The sequence below is a fragment of the Papio anubis genome, chromosome 4 (genome assembly GCF_008728515.1).
Source record: "Papio anubis isolate 15944 chromosome 4, Panubis1.0, whole genome shotgun sequence".
In the NCBI taxonomy this organism is placed as follows: Eukaryota; Metazoa; Chordata; class Mammalia; order Primates; family Cercopithecidae; genus Papio; species Papio anubis.
In genome coordinates, this window is record NC_044979.1 from 70,891,716 (window position 1) to 70,914,577 (window position 22,862).

A 22,862-nucleotide genomic window follows, 5' to 3' on the forward strand; every position below is an offset into this window, starting at 1 on the left:
AGTAGCCACAGGGGCAGATGCTTGAGCTGATTAACACTTAAGCTGTCTGAGGATAGCAAAGCTAAAAGAGCACTGTAACACATGCCCTCTGGGGCTCCAGGGGTCGGAGGGTACACCCCTAGATGTTGCCATGGGGCCGCACAGAGTTCTGCTCCTGCCTGCACCCAGAAGCACCAGTCCTGCCTCCTGCACCACTCACCTGTGTGCTCCCCCTCTCACAAGGGGTTAAGAGCTTTGGAATAAGTGAGGCACCCCTGTCACAAGGCCCATGAAGGGGTCAGGGAAAATGTCCTTTCAGTTTTAGCTTTTCCAGAATATTACGTAAATATAATCATACAATACATAGGTCAGTCGTTTGTTCCTGGCTTCTTTCTATGTTATTGCACATACTATAATTCATTCCTTACTTTTTAATTGCTGGGCAGTATTCCACTGTATGGATGTACTTGTTTGTTTATCCATTCACTTGTTGTTTCCAAACTGCCTGCTTCCAGTTTGGGGCTATTAGGAACAAAATTGCCATGAATATTTGCTTACAAGTCTTTGTGTGGACATAATTTTCATTTTTCTTGGGTTAAGACCTCCAAGTGTGATTGCTGGACCATACAGTAAGTGTATAACTTTATTTTTTAAACTGCCAAATTGCTTTCCAAAGTGGCTGTTTCATTTTGCATTCCCACCAATATATATGCAAGCTCTAGTTGCTCTATCTTCTTGACAACCCTTAGTATGGTCATTTTAATTGTAGTCATTCAGGTGAATGTACAGTAATATTACATAGTAACTTTGATTTGCATTTCCCTAATGACTAATGGTGCTGCATGTCTTTTCATACACTTATTTGCCATTTATATATCCTGATTTGAAATATCTGTTCAAATCTTTTTCCCACTTTTATATAGGATTATTTGACTTTTTATTATTGAGTTACAAGTTTATATAATCAGATACAAGTCCTTTATTAAATATATATTTTAGAAATATTTTATCCCAGTTCAAGGCTTACTTTTTCGTTTTCTTAGAAGCAACTTTTAAAGAGCAAAATATTTTATTTTTATTGGGGCTCAATTTATCCATTTTTTAACATCATACTTTAATATTTTATTTTGATGACTTTAGTAATTGGCTATCTTTCCCACTACAGAATAAGTTCAATGAGGAAAGACTACATGTTTCCCTTGCTTACTACTTTATTTCCTGTGCCTGACATGTAAGGCACCCTAAACCTGGCCCATAAGATACTCAACAATATTTAATCAATTGATTGTAATTGGTAAAAACAGGGAGATACAATTAAGTTTTCTGTACTTGACAAACCAATCATATTACCTGACACACTTACAGCCTGCTAAGCTGCCATATTTTGTGTCATATGGTTCTATTCTTTCTACTTCCTTCCTTTGTGGCTACATATCATTGGGCTAGAGAGAAGCAAAGGCACCTAATACCCAGACTGACCATCTAACTACACCCAGTCCTGATGTGGGAAAATTCTACTCAAACAGAGGCAAGCTAGACCAATCAGAGTCTTTTTATTAAAGATTCGAGTTGCAAAATACTATAGAGAATAGACAAATAATAGATATGAAACTGAAACAAAGGACATGAAGCAGAAGAGAGGGTATGAAAATGTTTGTTTTCTTATATTTTTAGAGACAAGGTATCACTCTGTTGCCCAGGCAGGAGTATAATAGCATAGTCATAGCTCACTGAGCCTGGAACTACTGGGCTCAGTAATCCTAAGCTTCCCAAGTAGCTAGGACTACAGGTATGCACCACCATGCTCAGCTCTTTTGCTACAGACAGGGTCTTACTACGTTACCAGGCTGGTCTCAAACTGCTGATCTCAAGTGATCCTCTGACCTCTGCCTCCCAAAGCACTAGGATTGCAGGTGTGACCCACTGCACACAGCCAAGATAATACTCAGAAGATGAATCTGTGAGGTAGCTAAAAGAAAAGAAGTATACTATGGTGGTCATCAACTTGATCACACATCTGAATAACTTGAAAAGCTTCTTAAAAATTCATTCACCAGGTCTCATAGAATTTAATTCAACAAATATTCATTGAGTCCCTAATTTATGCCAGGCACTGTGATAGTCACTAGGATAACAGCTTTCCTATACTCATGGAGCTCACAGTTTAGAGAAACAAAAAGAAAAGAAAAGTAAACAAAATAATTATCAATCGTAATAATATATTTTTCAAAAGAACTGAAAATAGAAAAAAGAAAATAAAAACAGAAAAAACAACTCTAAATGAGATGTTTAGGGATGGCATTACTGAAGAGATAACAGTTAGCCAGTTCTCCTGTCAGTGGGAATAGAGAATGGGAAGACCACAGAGGCTTTCAAGACTGGAGTGCCAAAACCTTGTGACTTTACCTACTTTTTATCGGCTAAAACAAGTTATGAGACAAGCCCAGATTCAAGGAGTGGGAAAATAGACTCCACCACAAATGGAAAAAGCTGCAAAGTCTGAAATGGCTGTGAGTACAGAGAGGCTGTTAATTGTGCCATCAACACACTCAACTCACCTCAGCTACCACCTGTGTGTGTAGACTCCTGACTTGCTCTGCTTCCTCACTGGAAGCTGCCACTCTAGAGTTAGTCTCCAGCTGGATCCTTCCTCTCAAGATCTGTCCTGCCTTCTATACCACCTCTTAAATTCCATCTACTTCCTTCAACTCCATTTCCTATTGCCTTGAATGAACCACTGGGGCTCCCACTACCGTTCAGATGAGTTCCAAGAGGGTTATAACTTCTAAGCACTGTCTCTGCCATGACAACAAATCTAAGCTGTCTTTCTGAGGATGAAATACCAACCTACAGCCAGCAGATACTCAAACATGTGAACAAGTCCAGCCAAGATCAGCAGGGCAAACTTCCAGACCCATAGCTAACCACAGATGCATAAGTGAGCCCAGTTAAGACCAGAATAACTATCCGATTGATCTATAAATTCCAGAATAACTACACCATAGTCCATAGACTTCCACTGATCCTGATCCAATTATAACAGCAACCATAGCAGAAACACAGTCTTGTAGACTAGACCATGATGGTGGGAGGTGGGGGAAAGCAGAACTACAACTTAGTGCTAACATGAGAAGTCAGTAGTGGTAATCCTAAGAGTGGAACTGGCAAGGAGATTTAGGGGAGTAATTCAGATCATAATTTAGGATCCTGAATATGATCAGGGAAAAACCATGATTTTGATTTTGGACAATTTTGATGGAGATGGTAGAGATGTTTGACAACAGTTGGCAATGTGGACCCAGGGTTTGGAAAACAGTTGGCGGTAGATGAGCTAGCAATGAGATTAGAGGAGAGAAAAGGCTGATGCTTTAGCCTTGGTTAAGGCTAAATTAGAGAAAACAAACGGGAAGAAGAGTCAATTTTAAAAAAAAAAGGACAAAGTAAACAGAAAGAAATCCAGGACACTGCAGTGTCTTAAAAGGCATGAGAGCAGATAATTTCAAGAAGTGGGGCATTAAACACTGTCAAGAGCTGTAGCAACATGAAGGCAAATAAGAACTCAAAGTTCCTATTATCAGGGGATTGGTGAATGAAAATGAACAAATATTTTAAGACAGTGAGAATTATGGTAAAATAAGGACTTTAATTTATAATTTTGAAATATTTAACAAGTTTTTGTAAATGTCATGCAGGCCTAGTATCAACAGAACAAAGGAGATGGGGAAAAAAGTGACCAGGAGGATAGCCAGTGTGGGAGTCTCTAGAAGAAAGGTATTTATCAGGAAAATATAACTACTATTTTTATAAAATTACTGTCATTGCTTATAAAAACCACAATACTCCTTGAGGTCTGAAAACCCTTTGAATATGCTTCACTTTGCAGATTTAGAAAAGTTCCCTGGTGAGGGTTCAGTTTTGAACGAAGAGGAGCCAACAACAACAAAAAAAATCAGATTATATAAGAAGCCAAGTATAATCTCTCTTTGATGGCACTCACTGGGTATCCTATGAATTTCTAATCAAGAGCTTCTAATTGATAAAGCTTTGATAGCACAAAAGGTCACCATGGATTACTTGGTCCTGCTTTGCAACATACTGTGCTCTTCACAAACATTAGCAATTAACTGCAATAAATAATGGCATGAGTCACCCCTTCAAACATAGGGCAGCATCCTGAAGACCCTTACCTGCAGTAAACAGCAGTCGGAACTGGCCTTTGTTGCAAACACTTTTCAGTTGCTTTCCATACCACTGTTAAATTCTCCTCTGAAGTTTATGATTTTTTTTCCATTGAACATACACATTTACATGGGGTATAATTCTATTCTCTCACATAAGACAACCATATTTTCAAACAAAGTTTCCATATCGTAAGTGATACATGTATGAACTTGTCATTTTTGTAAATCTATTTAATTAAATTATTCTTTTTTTAACCAAGAACCTTTTACTGTCCTAATGATTTATTATTTTAATTCAGGCCAACTGGCAAGAAGGAATTAGGTGCCATTCTGTTGTAACATGTCTCATTTCCATTCCAATTTTGTTCACAATAAATGTGTTACAGTTCTTCCATTGGCAGTCAAGGAAACCTCATACAAAAGCAGCTTTTACTTGCAGTTATAACAGAGCCAAGCAATACATATGCTATTTGACAGTTTGGAATATCTGTTTTCCAGCATTCATCTGGAGCTGTTATTGGAACCATTAAAATTATTTTCTTTACAGTTTTTAAAGGCCCACGACATATTAATTTATCCTGATGGATGGTATAACGTGTTCATGTAAAAGAAAAACAAGTGTTACATAAAACATGACTAAGCTGTCAATCACCTCCTCTGTACCTTTCTTTTGACTTTTTGTTTAATTTATTCTCCATTGAAAATGGCAACCAATAAAAAACAAAACCCCCATTTTGATTTACTTTTTACTTTTTACACCCCTTATCACACTGAGCAATTTTTTGATCCAAAATAACACTGAAACTTTTGCTTTCACACAAAAGTAAACACAGATGGTCTGATAATAGTAGTGAACTTTACACAAGCTGCCTCATTTGAAGCAGGCCTCTTTAATGCCACATTTCATTAAATATGACCTGTCTTAAATCAGACAGGCTCTCCTGCAAGGAGCCAATCTTTATTTAAACTCAGTGTGGCCTGTCACTATAAAAGCTTTGCCTTCTTTGAACAGGGGTAGTAGACATTAAAGCTAAAGAACAGGGTGGGCCTCCTTACCCCAGCCAGGCCAATCCAATTTACAAACAGATTGTATTCAAAGGCTCTTTTGTCAGTCCATTGCAGGATTTTAAAAGCATTTTACCACAGAAACAATGTTATACCCACTGGTTAGGTTCTTAAGAAAGGCTATTTAAAAGATTAAGAGCCTATTTAACCCAACATATAGTTGTGCTAATAGTTTAATAGGAATAAAATGCACCTGTGTTAAGTAATCCTATGGAATGATGTACAATAATATCTCTGAGAAAATTCATTAAGGATTCTGACCATTTATGCCTGTGACACAACTTCTGGTAACATCATCCTCACTTCCCTCTTGCAGACCTCCCCTGCTACTGGGCAACAGGAGTTTGACTTCCTTGCCCTAAATATAAGCCACTAGTATTGGCCACTATCATCTGGAGCCAGGGCTCCGGCACAGTGGAAGATTTATATAAGGGCTGATGAAGGTGGAAACTGGGTCTGAGGGGTGAAAGTGTGGGATGGGTCCAGGAAGTTAGGAATCGGCAAAAGTCTCCTGCCAGGGTACACCTGATGCCTCACTCCTTGGTCTAGCCTGTGCACCATCATTCTTTTCTTCCAGCAGCCCTGGGATTGTTCTGATTCCCCTCCAATTGCAACCACCTGTTGTTTCCACCAAGGTTTCACTCTTCCTCCTGGTCTACTGCATCACAGAACAGCAGTCTTGGCTTTTCCCCTTTGTTTCCATGTATCCTTTTGAAGTTTCCTAAAGATTGTCACAGCTGCTAACAAAGGAGGTCAAGAGATAAAAGTGCTTTTCCAAATTTACCTTCCACATCTTTTCTTTATTAATTTAGACTAAGTTGAGAAAAAAGCACACTTGGATGATAACAATCTGTTTGGTGGGGGTAGGGGACAAAAAAGGTATAAATTTGTTTTACAACATTTAAGAGCAAGACAGCTCACATTAAATGGATATGTTCTACTCAGAAAAAAGAAAAAAAAAAAAACAAAAAAAACATCTGGCTCTGCCCTCACCAGCTAGAAGTATCAAGATATTCCGATTTACTTTTGGGTGACTGCCTTCTCCTCTTCAATGCTCCCCACCAGCATGGGGAAGCAGGATGGTGCCCTGAAAACAAAGTAAATCTCTCATGATTCTTAGGCCATTATGATCACCCATGAGATGTTAATTGCCTAAGTCCAGCAGTCCATTCAAAGAAGGACCACACCATTCTTCTGTGCCAGGGATCTTTTAAGCCAGCTTCCCTGACAGTTATAAATGTTTACTGTTCACAGTATCAACATGAACCACCTCAACTCCCCATCCAAAGACTTATTAAAAGGCAATGGGACAGGTTCCAACCATTCATAAAGCTATCACCTATATTAGTACTCCCCCCAAATCTCTGAAAGCTATTTCCACTCCTGCCAGTTCTGTTTCCTCTGCCCTCCCCAGAAAACCCCTCACTTTCATGCTCCCATTGCCTCCCTCCGCCAACATCTCTAATCCCAAAACGATAACATGGGTGATAGGGTTTTATTCCAGAGACCAAGAAACTTCCACTTTCATCCATGTTATTTTTCAGGCCTGCCATATAAAGGCAGTTTATAATACCTTGAAGCTAGGAATCCCAGAATCAGAACATAACAGCTTCTAGGGACAATGGAAACAACAACAACAAAATGTTCATAAATTACCCTGACAAATACATTTGAGAGGAACACTCGGGCTCAAGTTTATCCAGTTATTTCATGATAGGTCTGCTGTGAAGACCACGTCAGGACCTTAGATATGGGTACTGAGTAAATGGCATGGAGAATGAAGATGCTACAAAAGAGACCTGTACAATGGGCCTGAGAGAACACCCCACCAGTAGCAGGGGATGTTTACTCTCCCCTTCTCTTTTCAGTATTCTTTTTTCTCTGCTTTATGATCTTGTCATTCATTCATTTGTAATATATAATCTCTAAAGCCAACATTTATAACAGGTTTACCATATACCAGGTGGTATGACAAATAAATGATTAGTGTGATTATTTTAATTAATTCTCACAATTCAGTAAAATGGGTTATTATTACAACTTACAGATAAGGAAACTGACAATCCTCAAAAAATTATTATATGCATTTATAGCTACAAAGAACTTGTAGCTAAAAAGAGAATATAAGACTTCCTAATTATCAGAACAAAAGGACAAAACAACAAAAATCAAAGAAAATACACCATATGGTGAAATTTTTAAAAATCAATAAACACAGAAACTATAACCTAAAATATGATGTTAACACACAGGCAAAAAATATCTGTCATATAACTAAATGTATATGGGATAAACTCTATTTAAATAAAAGAGTTCCAGTTTTAATAAAGGTGGTCTAGGATTTGATGGCCTCACTCAGAAAGTTGAGCTTTGCTTATTTTGAGGGTGCTCATCCCCATGGAGCATTTAATCATTCTGAAAGGGGCAGTTGAGAGGCTAAACAAGGCTTTTGATAGCACTAGGTGAGGGACAGACTAAACTATAGATCCTGAAGGAAAAGGAGGACTCATAAATACCCTTCATTTTGACTTCAGACCAAGGAGATGTCCTAGAAGGAAAGGTAAAGCAGAAGTAGACAGACCTATACAGTTTTAAATTGTTTCAGTCCCTGAAATTGGAATGAGGTGAGTCACAGATTGCTAAGGCCCATAGGTATTTGGCAGAAAACATAAATCTTCTAAGGAAGAAGTTAGTATCATTCCATGGCTCAAATGTTTTCTAAACCTTGGCAAATATGATGTCAGGTACACAATAAAAAATAACCAGGCACATGAGGAAACAAGACAGTTTGAATGAAAGCCAAAACAACAGAAAATACAAATTTAAGAAAGGCTCCAGATATTGAATTTATCATGTATGAACTTTAAAATAACTATTTTTGATAGATGTATAGATACATGGAAAGACATGTAGGAGGTATAATAAAATGTAAGGGGTGGAATATAGATGACAGGCAGATGTTAACTGTAAAATTCTTTCAACTTTTATATGTTTAAAATTTTCAGAATAAAATTTTGGAAAAATATTATATTGAAAGACTTAGCTTCCTGGTAGCTACAGGAGGGAAATAACAGAAGCACAACCACCTACATGTGGTCAGGATGACCGTGATTCTACAAGAGAGAAAATGGCCCACCTGCTCAGAAGTAAGCCTTTCCTGTCTTAGTGGTCTAAGGAGAATTTAACCATGGATTCTCATAAAAGGAGCATCAGGTTTTTGTTGCTTTTTTTTTTCCCAAGATGGCTAACTAGGGATGTCGGATGCCAGTTCTCCTCAGAAAGAAGATCAAAATTATAGGTGAATGGTCAAAATCTGAATGAAAAAATGAGGGAAGAGAACCAGATCTGTCAGAGAGTCCAGAGAATGAAGCTGTAGTGCAGAAAAGGAAAGCAGCAGGAGTGCAGCAGAGATCAACCCCTAAGAAACCCACAGCCCTACGGAAAGGGTAGGGCTTCTCTGCTCCTCTTACCCCTGTAACAATTTGCTGACCACCAAATTTTTGAGGAGTCCCTGTGCTCTCATGACCCCAGGAAATGCTGTTGGTGGCAATCTAGGAACCTCCTGGGGATAGAGAACCAGGTACCAACTCACACAGAAGTGCCTGCATACCCCTTAGGCCCGAACTGAGACAGCAGTTGTCGTATTGGTTGTTCACCGATTGTGGCTGACCGCCCTCCCCAGGGAACCTCAGCCTTTGAGTTGCCACATCACCAGACCCCCTACAAATGTACCCCACAACCTGCTTTGACCTTCACAACCACAGGGGGCCAGCAGGTCTCTAGGGAACTGCAGAATCTCTGGAGATCCAGCACTCAGTTTGGGCTGCCCCAAGGGAAGGGAAGAATTCAGCCCACCAAAGCCCCACTTAGGACAAAGAAAGCATAGGCATGGCACCAACTGCTAAAGGGGAAGATACTAGTGGCCAGAAATGGACATGGACAGGGGGTCATCTCCCGCTCCCCCATCTACTCTTGCAGACACAGGAGAGGCTCTCCCAGCTGGGAGATGATGTGTGCGTACTTGCTGACTGCCACTCTCATTAGGGTTGCTTTCCAGTGCTTTTCATGGTAGCTGCATCCCTGATGAAAGTGATCCCCCACAGCAGGGGCTACCACAAAGGATAGGGCCCATCTCTGCACAGAATGGCAGCATCCCAGCAACACAAGGCACATAAGTACAAAATTATCTGCTTTGGACTGGGATAAGAGGCTCTGCACTGAACCCATTTTGGTGGTAGCTGCCGAAGGGGCATTCTCGCAGTCCATAGCCACACTGTAGCAGGGAGTCAAAGGGCAAATGTCTATAAGAACTGAAGGTCATGACCAATGTAACTAGGGTGTGATAGGGAAGTGGATTACATTCTTGCCGGCCCAGATTGAGAAGCTAGTGGAACTTCCCCCTCACCACTCCTTCCCCAAGAGACCTCAGTGCAGTCAAAAAGGATCTCCCCAGTCAGGAAAGTTGCCTCTATTCATTATCACTCTATTCATATCACTCCAGGGTGAGCTCGTTCTTATTCTTAAGTGCCACCTACTGGACTGGCAACCAAATAGCACCACCAAATAAAAAAACCTGCTGTCAGAAGGGCATAGCACTAGTATACAAGATAAGCTTCCTGAGACCTCAGTACTCTCAGCCCTGAAGGAGACAGTGTGTTGACTCATACATCCAATACACTGTTACAACAAGCAGCATTTCAGAAAGCCACCACACAAAAGCTATCCACAACCAAGGAACCCATACAGAGCCTTGGCCCCCTGAAAACACCTGGAAATGAAGCCAAATGATCATATGCAACATACACCACAGCCAGACCCTCAAGGAAAAAAAGACAAAAAAAAACAAAAAATCCCATCCAAATGATGGAAAATTAAAAAATAAGTAGCAACACCTCCTTCAGATGAGAAAGAATCAGTGCAAGAACTCCAGCAATACAAAAAGACAGTGTTTTAACTTCTCCACAGGATCACACCAGCTCCCTAGCAATAGATTCTAACCAAGATGAAAATTCCAAAATGACAAAAAAAGAACTCAAAATACGAATTTCAAGGATGCTCAATGACATCTAAGAGAAAGTTGAAAACCAACAAAAAGAAACCAGAAAATCAATTCAAGATATGAAACATGAGATCACTATATTAAAAAACAACAACAAATAGAACTTGAATTTGAAAATTCATTAATGGAATTTCAAAATGCAGTTGAAAGCTTTGAAAATTGACTACAGCAAGCAGAAGAAAGAATTTTAGAGGTTGAAGACTGGTCTTTCTAATTAACTTAGACAAAAATAAAGAAGAAAGAATTTTTCAAGAAATATGAGATTATGTAAATCAACCAAGCCTATGACTTATAGGCATTCCTGAGAGAAGAAGAAAAAGTAAGCAACTTAAAAAACATGTCTGAGGGAATAATTCAGGAAAACTTCCCTAATCTTGCCAGAGAGGTGGACATCCAGATACAAGAAATTCAGAGGACAGCTGCAAGACACTATACAAGATGAATATCACCAAGGGATATAGTCATCAGACTATCTAAGATCAATGCTAAGAAAAAAATCTTAAAGACAGCTACAGAAAAGGGTCAAATCATGTGTAAAGGAAATCTCATCAGATTAACAGCAGACTTCTCAACAGAAACCTTACAAGCCATAAGAGATTGGTGGTATATTTTTACCCTTTCTAAAGAAAAAAAAAATCTAGCCAAGAATGTTACATCCTGCCAAACTTAGCTTCATAAACAAATGAGAAATAAAGTCTTTCTTCCCAGACAAGCAGACAATAAGGGAATTTGACACCACTAGGCCGACCCTATAAGAAGTGCTCAAAGGAGTTCTAAACATGGAAACAGAAGGACAATAGTTGCTACCATAAAAGCACACATAAGTATAAAGTTCAAAGATCATATAAAGCAATCACACAATTGGGAATACAAAGGAACTAGCTAACAACACTATGATAGGAACAAAACCTCACATATAAATGTTAACCTTGAAGATAAATGGTCTAAATGTTCCACTTAAAAGAGATGGATTTGCATATAGGATAAAAAAAAATAAGACTCAACCATCTGCTACCTTCAAGAGACTTACCTAATGTGCAATGACACAAGCTCAAAGTAAAGGGGTAAAAAAAGATATGCAAATGGAAAACAAAAAAGAGCAGGGGCTGCTATTCTAATATCAGATAAAACAGACTTCAATTACAGTGAAAAAAAAAAGACAAAGAAGGACATTATATAATGATAAAGGGCTCAATTCAACAAAAAGATTTAACAATGTGTTAAATGTGTACACATTCAACACCAGAGTACACAGATTTATAAAACACATACTACTAGACCTAAGTAAAGAGATAGTCATACAATAACAGTGGGAGACTTCAACACCCCACTGACAGTACTAGACAGATTATCAAGGTAGAAAATTAACAAAGAAACTCTGGTTTGTTTGGGGTATTTTTTTTTTTTTTTTTTTTTTTGAGACAGGGTCTCACTCTGTTGCCCAGGTTGGAGTGCAGTTGCATGATCCTGGCTCATTGCAACCTCTGCCTCCTTGACTCAAGCAATCCTCCTACCTCAGTCTCCAGGGTAGCTGGGACTACAGGTGCACACCACTACTCTCAGTTAATTTTTGTAGAGTCAGGGTTTCACCATGTTGCCCAGGCTGGTCTCAAACTTGTAGACTCAAGCGACCTGCCTGCCTTGACCTCCAAAAGTGCTGGGATTACAGGTGTGAGCCACCCCACCTGGCCAGAAAATTAACAAAGAAACTCTGGACTTAAATTGGAATATTCTGGACCTAATAGAAATCTAAAGAACACTTCACCTAACAATCACAGAATACACATTTTTCTCATCTTCACAGGGTCATCCTCTAAAACTGACCATATGCTTGGTCATAAAGCAAGTCTCAATACATTCAAAAAAACTGAAATCATATTAAGCATATTCTCAGCCACAGTGGAATACAACTAGAAATCAATACCAAGAGGAACTCTTGAAATCACACAAGCAAATGAAAACTAAACAATTTGCTTCCGGATGACTTTTGGGTAAACAATTAAATTAAGGCAGAAATCAACAAAATTTTTGAAACAAATGAAAATAGAAACAAAACATACCAGAACCTCTGGGATACAGCAAAAGCAGTATTAAAAGGAAAGTTTACAGCCTAAATGCCTACATCAAAAAAAAAAAAAAAAAAAGAAAGAAAGGCTAGGCACAGTGACTCATGCCTGTAATCCCAACATTTTGGGAGGCCAAGGCAGGAGGGCACTTGGGGTCAGGAGTTTGTGACCATCCTGGAGAACAACGCAAGACCCCATCTCTACCAAAAAAAAAAAAAAAAGAAAAGAAAAGAAAAGAAAAGACTTCTAACTAACAACGTAGTATCACACCTTAAGGATCTACAAAAACAAGAACAAACCAAACCCAAAGCTATCAAAAGAAAAGAAATAACAAAGATCAGAGCAGAATTAAATGAAATTGAGACCAAAAAAAAAACAACAACAACAACAAAAAAAACATACATACAAAAGACCAACAAAACAAAAGCTTGGTTCTTTGAAAGGATAAACAAAATTAATAGGCCAATAGCTAGATTAACCAAGAGAAAAAGAGAGAACATTCAAATAAGCACAATCAGAAATGATAAAGATGACATTACAACTGATACCACAGAAATGCAAAAGATCCTCAGAGATGTCTAGGAACATTTCTATGCACACAAACTAGAAAACCTAAAAGAAATGAATAAATTTCTAGAAACACATAACCTCCCAAGATTAAGCCAGAAAGAAAATGAAATCCTGAACAGACAAGTTATAAGTTATGAGATCAAATCAGTAATAAAAAATCTACCTACCAAACAAAAAAAGCCCAGAACCAGACAGATTCATGGCCAAATTCTACCAGACATACAAAGAAGAGCTTACTGAAACTATTCCAAAAAATCAAGGAGGAAGAATTCCTCCCTAACTTGTTCTACTAAATCAGTATCATCCTGATACCAAAACCTGACAAGGACACAACAATAACAACAAACAGTATAGGCTGATAGTCCTGATGAACATAGATGTAAAAATCCTCAACAAAATACTAGCAAACCAAATTCAGCAGCACATCAAAAAGATAATTCATCATGATCACAAGTAGCTTTTACTCCAGAGAAGAAAGGATGGTTCATCATACACAAATCAATCAACGTATTTCAACACATAAACAGAATTAAAAACAAAAACCATATGATCATCTCAATAGACACAGAAAAAGCATTTGATAAAATCCAACATTTCTTCATGATAAAAACCCTCAACAAACTAGGCATTCAAGGAACATACCTCAAAATAATAAGATATATGAAAAACCCACAGCCATCATTATACTGAATGAGGAAAAACTGAAAGCATTTCCCCTAAGAACTGGAACAGAACAAGGATATCCATTCTATCACTCTTACTAAACAGAGTACTAGAACTCCTGGCCACAGCAATCAAGCAAGAGAAAGAAATAAAAGATATCCAAATTGGGAAAGAGGCAGTTGAACTATTTTTGTTGGCTGATGACATGATCTTATACCTAGAAAATCCTAAAGATTTCTTCAAAAGACTCCTAGACCTGATAAACAACTTCAGTAAAGTTTCAGGATGTAAGATTAACGCATAAAAATCTGTTGCATTTCTACACACTATAACTCTCAAGCTTAGACCCAAATCAGGAACTTGATCCCATTTCTAATAGTACCAAAAATAAATAAATAAATAAAACCCTAGGAATATATTTACCAAAGGAGGTGAAACACCTCTACAATGAGAACTATAAAACACTGATGAAAGAAATCACAGATGACACAAACAAATGGAAAAAGTCCCAGTTCTTATGGATTGGACTAATCAGTATCGATAAAATGACTTCCCAAAGTAATCTACAGATTCAATGCAATTCCTATCAAATTACCAACATCATTTTTGATAGAGTTAGAAAAAATAATTCTAAAATTCATGTGGCCCCAAAAGAGATCCCAAGTCAAAGCAATCTTAAGCAAAAAGAACAAAGCTGTAGGCATTACATTACCTGACTTCAAACTATACTACAAGCTATAGTAACCAAAACAGCATGGTACTGATACAAAAACAGACACAGACCAAAGGAATAGACTAGAGAACATAAAAATAAACCTACAACCAAATGATCTTCAAAAAAGCCAACAAAAATAAACAATGAGGAAAGGACACATTATTCAAAAAATGGTGCTGGGAAAACTGGCTTGTCACAGGCAGAAGAATAAAACTGAACCCCCATCTCTCACCATACACAAAAATTAACTCAAGATATATTAAAGACTTAAATGTAAGATGTGAAACTATAAAAATCTAGAAGAAAATCTAGGAAAAACTCTTCTAAACATTGGCCTAGGCAAAGAATCTATGACTAAGGTCACAAACCCAAATGCAACAAAAACAAAAATAGACAAATGAGACCTAATTGAACTAAAGAGATTTTGCACAGCAAAAGAAACTATCAACAGAGAAGACAAGTAACCTACAGAATGGGAGAAAATATTCACAAACTATGCATCTGACAAAGGACAAATACCCATAATCTATAAGGAGCAAATCAACAAGAAAAAAACAACCCCATTAAAGGGGGGTTAAAATGACAAGAACAGACACTTCTCAAAACAGGATATATAAGTAACCAATAAATATATGAAAAAAAGGCTCACCATCACTAATCATCAGAGAAACACAAATTAAAACCACAATTAGATACCATCTCATACCTGTCAGAATGGCAATTATTAAAAAATCAAAAAAAAAGCAGATGTCAGCAAGGACACACAGAAAAGGGAACGCATATACACCATTGGTGGGAATGTCAATTAGTTCAACTCCTATGAAAACAGTATGGAGATTTCTCAAAGAACTAAAAACAGAACTACCATACTGGAGCTGGAAGCCATCACCCTAAGTGAAATAACTCTGTGGTCTCTCAATTTTGCTTATCCAACACAAAGAACCAAGTTTTTGTTTTCTCAATCCTTTGTATGTTTTCTTTTTTTGTTGTTCTCAATTTCATTTATACACATTTCTGTTAAAGTTAGGAAAAGAATGTATATTAATAGTAAATTACATTGTTAATGCTATTGCTATAGAAGTATCAGCTGACATAATAATTAGATTAGAAAAAGGAATGGGTAAAAATCTTTAACATAAAATGAACAGCCTTCCTGTATACAAACAGCCAGTTACAAAATACAATGGGATAGAATACCTTATTTACAATACCAATAATAAGGTAAAAATACCTAGTAATAAATTTAGCAAGAAATATGTCAGAACTATGTAAAGAAAACCTTTAAATGTTACTACTGCAGGTCACACTCACACACACATACACTCAAATAAATTCAAACAATGTGGTACCACAGATAGAGTCCAGAAATAAAACAAATAGGCCGGGCGTGGTGGCTCACACCTGTAATCCCAGCACTTTGGGAGACCAAGGCGGGTGGATCACGAGGTCAAGAGTTCGAACCAGCCTGGCCAAAATGGTGAAACCCTCTCTACTAAAAATACAAAAATTAGCCAGGCGTAGTGGCAGGTGCCTGTAATCCCAGCTACTCAGGAGGCTGAGACACAAGAATCACTTGAACCCAGGAGGTGGAGGTTGCAGGGAGCCAAGATCGTGCCACTGCACTCTAGCCTGGGTGACAGAGCAAGGCTTTGTCTCAAAAAAAAAAAAAAGAAAAGAAAAGAAATAAAACAAATATTTCTCAGTAGACAGACAGAAAAAGATTATTGAATGTTGAGATATATCGCATTTGAACTTTTTCATCATAAAACTACTAGAAGAAAATATGGGTAAATTATTTTATAACATTAGAATGGGAAAGTCCTTCTAAATCAGGAAAGAAAAGATAAATAAGTCCAATCATATGCAAATTAAAATATTCTGCATGACCAAAGAATGCCATTAGAAAAGTTAAAAGTTAAAATTTATGTGAAAAAGTTACAGCATTATTACAGTCAATGGGCTAATTTCCTCAAGATATAAAGAGCTCCTGCAAAAAGACAAATAGCTCAGTTAGGGGTAAAATGAGCAACAGGCATAAAAAGACAATTTAGAGATAAAAAAATACATGAGGCTTTAAACATATTTTTTAAATACTCAACCTCATTCACAGTAAATTAAATGCAAATTGAAGTTAGGAGATACTAACTTTACCTATCAGGTTGACAAGTATCGAAAAATTTAAAATCTGCCATTAGTGAAGGAAAAACAAGCATCTTCATACATTATTAGTAGATGTGTAATTGGTACAGTATCAATGGAAGATAGTTTAGCAGTATATATCAAAACTTAAATGTACATATCTTTTGATCTAACAATTATATTTCTAAGACTATGTCCTACAGATACTTTGTACATGTGAAAAATGATATGAAAATAAATATATTCTTGCAGGGATTGTTTTAATAGCAATTTTATAATGTGTTATTTAACAATATATAATAGTAATTTTATAATAGATTAAATGCTCATCAATTAGGACTAGTTAAATTGTGGTACACTCATACAAGAGTACTAAGCAGCCATTAAAAAGAATGAAGCAGCTCCTTGTGTACTGACAAAGAATGATCCCTAAACTATAAAAAAGCAAGTTAAAACAACAGTATATATTTTATGCTACAATGTGGGTTTAACAATAGAGGAACATATATGTACATATGTCTTATATAAACATAGACGGTCTCTGAGAGGAAAACATATTAATTTATTGTGGGGCCTCTTAGAGATAGTCTATGGAAAGATAAATTAGGTGAGTACAGGAGTGTGGGAGATTTACTTTGCATTCTAAATTTGTTTGTATCTTCAGAACTATATTCCATGAGCAGTAATTGCCTAGATAAATTTGTTTGTATCTTAAGAACTATATTCCATGAGCAGTAATTGCCTATTTCAACAGTATCAAATGCAGCAGAAAGTACCTCAAAAAAGACTGAAATTTGCCCAGTGGAAAGAAAAAATTTATCAATGTTGGTTTCCGTTTGAGCCACATGGCCTTGGAGGATCAGAATACCTCTAAGGAAAAGACTGCCCCTTATTTGTGAAGACACTTTACTGAGCATTTTTGGCTATTTTGGGCTATTGTGGAGATCCTCTAGGCATAATTTAGATCGGAAGTTGTTTAGGCAATGATGATTTTAGATGTTCAAGATCAAATAACAAATAACAGGAATTTTGGCATTGTCCTCTGGTGCTTTGAAGAGTGGTGAAAGACAGAAGAAAAGAAATGAAATCAGAGTCTAAGAGTCGACATGGGCCACATGACAGCAAGCTAAAACCTATGAAGAGGCAGAGACAGTGAAAAATTCCCTGTAACAGGGAAATAACTAGGCAACAGTTCACTTAGGTGATTGTAATGATCTGACTGATCAGATTTTAGAACCACTGTTTCCAATAGTTCCTGAGCAGACTTTCAGATGTAAAGGACATACGTAAACTGAACACAAAAATTTCAGGACCACTTTATTTATAGAATATAGAAATCTGGGGGCTACCAAAGACCTAAAAACAAAACAAAACAAAACAAAGGTGTCATCTGCAGGTAGTTATCAAGCATCAACATGGTCCTATTGTGCCCAAACTCAAGGAATAGAAAAGTTATATTAACAGATCATGTTGTCTAAAGCTGTGCTTTCCAATACAGTAGTCACTAGCCACATGTGGTTATCTAAATTTTAATTCTAACTAATTTAGGGTTTTTTTTCATTAAAATTCAGTTCCTCATTAGCCACAATTCAACTACTCAATAACCACATGAGGCTAATGGCTATCTACTGGATAGAACAGAGAGAAATTTTCATCACTGCAGAAAGTTCTGTTGGGCAGCACTAGTCTAAAACATAGCATCACCACTAAACTGTTACTCTAATTTTGCCAACCTTTATTATTAATTTATTGTTAATTATTATTGATAAACCCCTTTAGAATTTAGACTAATAATTAGGATCCAGCAGTGAATAAATGCATTATGCTAAACAGTACATGTAGCATAGATATAAGCCTTATATTCGAAATTCTTATTCTTGGACATCAAAAGCATGATCAACATAGGTATTCAAATAAGTACAGCAGATGGGTGGTATACAGCAAACCAAAGAATGGTTATTCCATATACACTATATTAAACAATTTGAGGGAAGGTTTGAAGATAAAAAAAGAAAAACACAAAGGCACTATATTAGAATCGGAGATGGGGAAAAGCACAAGAAAATAGCTCAAGTCAGGGATGGAAGCAAGAAAAATGGGTTTCGGTTTAGGGAAACAGAAACAAAAATCAAAAAAAAGTTTAAGGAAGGTGGTAGATGGGAGGCAGCTGGTGGAGGGCTTGCATTTCATCACAAGGGAACAGTGAAACTTCCATAGAACTCCTATTCATCTTTTCACCACAGTATCATCACAGTTGACCACTGCCTCCTTCTTGAAATACTATCCTCTCCTAGCTTCCACAACTCCATTCATTCCTACCTTTTTTTCCCATTCAACCTCCAAATGTTGGAGAACTTAAGGCTGGGTCCTAGACTCTCTTGTCTGTTCCTCCTCTAAAGCATTCTCAAAATTTTAAGTATCATTTGTATGCCATTAATCCCAGAAGTTATATTTCTACCTCAAAATTCTCCTCTAAACTCTACTCATATATCTAAATGGCTTCTTTGACATGTCTACTTAAATGTCCCACCTGCATCTTGTCCAGAAAAGGGATTCTGACAGATACCAGCAAGCATCACTGAGAACACAATAGAGCTAACTCACAGACAGAAGGTCTGCAGGTTGCATGAGTCTCTTGTCCTCTAGCCATCCTGTGGAGAGGCATGGTTGGGCCGGCATGCAACTGGACACACCACTGGTATACGCTCAAACAGAATGACCCTTCCTTCTATTGCTGTTGGTCTTTACAGAGCTTTGTGAGCAAAGAGAAACTATATTTGGGTCACCTCTTTCTCATAAAAGGTGCCAGCCAGTGCTGGGAACAGTGCTGATGATACCTGAAAATCTTTTTGAGAAGGGTAATGAAGTGCAGGCCCTCACACCAGGGGGAAAAGGGCCATCAGTGATATCTCATTGCCAGACAATCCACAGGTGTCAGGGTCATCCATCATCCTTCTTATCTCTTCATACATCCCAAGTTTAACATGTCCAAAGCTATATGTTTTATTACCTGTATCCTAAACCCTTTTCCCTCTAATTTATTACATCTCCAAAGGTACTGCCACATACTTCTTGCTTAAGCTAAAAACTAAGGAGTTATCCTTAGTTCCTCCCTCTCCCAAATTCCTCACATCTAATCCATCACCATATTCTACAAGGATGAACTGTCCAATATGGCTGTCATTAGCCACATATGACAACTGAGCACTTAAAGGTGGCTGGCCCAAACTGAGGTGTGCTTTAAGCAAAAATATGCATCAGATTTGAAGATGTAGTACAAAAACAGAATGTCAAATAGCTCAATAAATTTTATATTGATTATGTGTTTGTGAAAACATTTGTATATACTGGGTTAAATTATTAAGTTAATTTCACCTATTTCCTTTTTACTTTTTTAATGTGGTTACAAGAAAACTTAAAATATACATATGGCTTGTATTCCTGACTCAAAATAAAATGTATTGGGCGCTGCTATTGTCAGGTGTATCTACCAACTTCTTCCCAAATCTAGTGTCACCACGTGAATCCAACTCACCATCATTTCTGGCCTGAACTACTACAATGGCTTCCTTATTGATCTACATGTTTCCTCACTTGTCCCATTCCAAATGATTCTTCTCACGAGTTATGGACTCCATTTTAAATGTAAATTCCATTATATTTTCCTATTTGCTTAACAGGTCTCAATGATTTTCTCATCATCCTTAAAATCTAATCTTCCTTTCATGGACTTTGATGCCCTGCATGTAATATAATACGATTCCAGCCCCCCGACATCCCCACTCATCTTTATGACTTCATCTGAAGCCACTTTGCCCCACCACTTACTATTCTCCAGAAGCACTGGGCATTCTTCCATTTCTAAGACATACCACACTTATACCCAGCAGGGCCTTCACCAACCATTTCCTATGTCTGTAATGCTCTGTCTCACTCACTGGCTATCTCCTTCTTATCCTTCAAGTCTCAGCTTACATGATTGGCCAGTCTGTTTCTGCCTTTCATTCTCCAACCCAGAACTGTTTCCTTATAACACTTTTCTCAATTTATAGTTACTTATTTATTTGTATATTTAGCTGATAATTGCTCTATCATCCTCCGCTAGACTGTAAGCTCCATGATAGGAGGGACCAGGTCTGCTCAGCCTAGCAATATAGACCCAGTGTTGGTCAGGAAATTATTTTAGGGGCACTGAATAGAATATTTAGGAGTAGGGGCTAGGTGCAGTGGCTCACGTCTGTAATCCCAACACTTTGGGAGGCCAAGGTGGGTGGATTGCCTGAGGACAGGAGTTTGAGACCAGCCTGGCCAACATGGTGAAACTCCATCTCTACTAAAAATACAAAGATTATCTGGGTGTGGTGGCAAGCACCTGTAGTCCCAGCTACTTGGGAGGCTGAAGCAGGAGAATCACCTGAACCTGGGAGACAGAAGTTGCACTGAGCCAGTATCACACCACTGCACTCCAGCCTGGGCAATAAAGCAAGACTCCACCTCAAAAAAAAAAAAAAAAAAAAAAAAAAAAAAAGAATATTTGGGAGTAGGAATTAGAAGTGAAAAGGAAAGAGGCAAAAGAAAAGAATCCAAGAAGAGCAATTAAAGTCCATTCTGATGGATGGATAGCAATCCCACTACTGGGTATGTTTCCAAAGGAAATGAAATCAGTAAATCAACAAGAAGATATCAGTATGTCGTCACTCTTGTGCTCATGCAGCATTATTCACAATAGTCAAGATATGGAATCAATCTAAGCGTCCATCAACAGCTGAACAAATAAAGAAAATGTGGTATATATACACAAGCAACTACTCTTCAGCCTTAAAAAGAAGGACATTCTGTCATTTGCAACCACATGGATGAACCTGGAGGACACTATATTAAGTGAAATAAGCCAGGCACTGAAAGACAAATATATTATCTTACTTACATGCGGAACATAAAAAATACAAACTCACAGAAACAGAGTAGAATCGGGGGAGGACTGGGCAAATGTTGGCCAAAGGATACAAAATTTCAATTAGACAGGAGGAATAAATCCAAGAGATCCACTGTACAACATGGTGACTATAGTTAATAATAAAGTGTTATATACTTGAAAATTGCTGACCAGGCATAGTGGCTCATGCCTGTAATCCCAGCACCTTGGGAGGCCAAAGCAGGCAAATCACTGAAGCCCAGGAGTTCGAGACCAGCCCGGGCAACATGGCGAAACCCTGTCTTTACAAAAAACTCCAAGAATTAGCTGAGCGTGGTGGTACATACCTGTAGTCCCAGCTACTCAGGAGGCTGAGGTGGGAGGATCACCTGAGACAGGAAGGTCGAGCCTGCAGTGAGCTGAGCTGTCATCACACCACTGCACTCTAGCTAGGCAACAGAGTAAGACCCTGTCTAAAAAAAAAAAAAAAAAGAATGAAAGAAAAGAAAATTGCTAAGAAAGTAGATTTTAAGTGCTCTCATTACAAAAAAAGATAAGTATGTGAGATAAGGTATATGTTAATAAGCTTGATTTCGCCATTCCACAATGTATACATATATCAAAACATGTTGTACACCATAAAAAAACACAATTTTTACTTTTGTCACTTCAAATACAGTTATACCATGGAATACTATGCAGCCATATAAAGGAACCGAGATCATGTCCTTTGCAGGGACATGGATGGAGGTGGAAGCCATTTTCCTCAGCGAACTAACACAGGAACAGAAAACCAAACACCACGTGTTCTCACTTATAAGTGGGAGCTGAACAATGAGAACACATGGACACAGGGAGTGGAACAACACACACTGGAGCACACTGCGGCAAGGGTTGGGGGAGGAAGAGCATCAGGATCAATAGCTAATGCATGTGGGGCTTAATACCTAGGTGATGGGTTGATAGATGCGGCAGACCACCATGGCACACAGTTGTCTATGTAACAAACCTGCACGTCCTATCAGTCTTTGATAACCTTCCCAGGAAGTTCCATTATGCTAAATGGAAAGAAAATGGGATTCTCTGTATAAGCTCTGAGCTCTATTAATTCTATATGGTGACCTCCTGAGCCCACAAGAGACCCCCTGGAATGCCAGTCTTTTCCCTATAGGTCTCAAATGGCACATCCCTTAACCACGGTGGACCAGGCTTGCCAAGTCTCCAATTTACCTAAAGACCAGTCATAAATGATATATGTGATGTGGAAGAATGCTGATCATATATTTATAAAAACAGGTTTAAAATAGTTATTACATAAGAATCCAGTGTCAAGCACAATAGTGTATAGTCAGTGCTCAACAAATACGCATTCAATAATTTAATTAATTTTAGCCAGAAAATGGGTATTTATTTTCTATACAAAACATATATGCATGGAGGAAAAAAATTAGCAAGTTATATTAAATAATGTTAACAAGTACTATCTCAGGGGTATTGGAATTATAAGTAC

General features: G+C 37.7%; 1 long non-coding RNA gene across 1 annotated transcript; it reads right to left on the bottom strand.

The window, feature by feature from the left end:
• Positions 1–569: 569 nt before the first annotated feature.
• LOC108585089 lies at positions 570–21,740 on the bottom strand. The gene is made up of 2 exons (XR_001901022.3): positions 21,700–21,740; positions 570–6,312 (listed from the first exon to the last, which is right to left on the bottom strand). It is a non-coding gene; the product is annotated as an uncharacterized LOC108585089 (long non-coding RNA).
• Between the last annotated feature and the right edge of the window lie 1,122 nt (positions 21,741–22,862).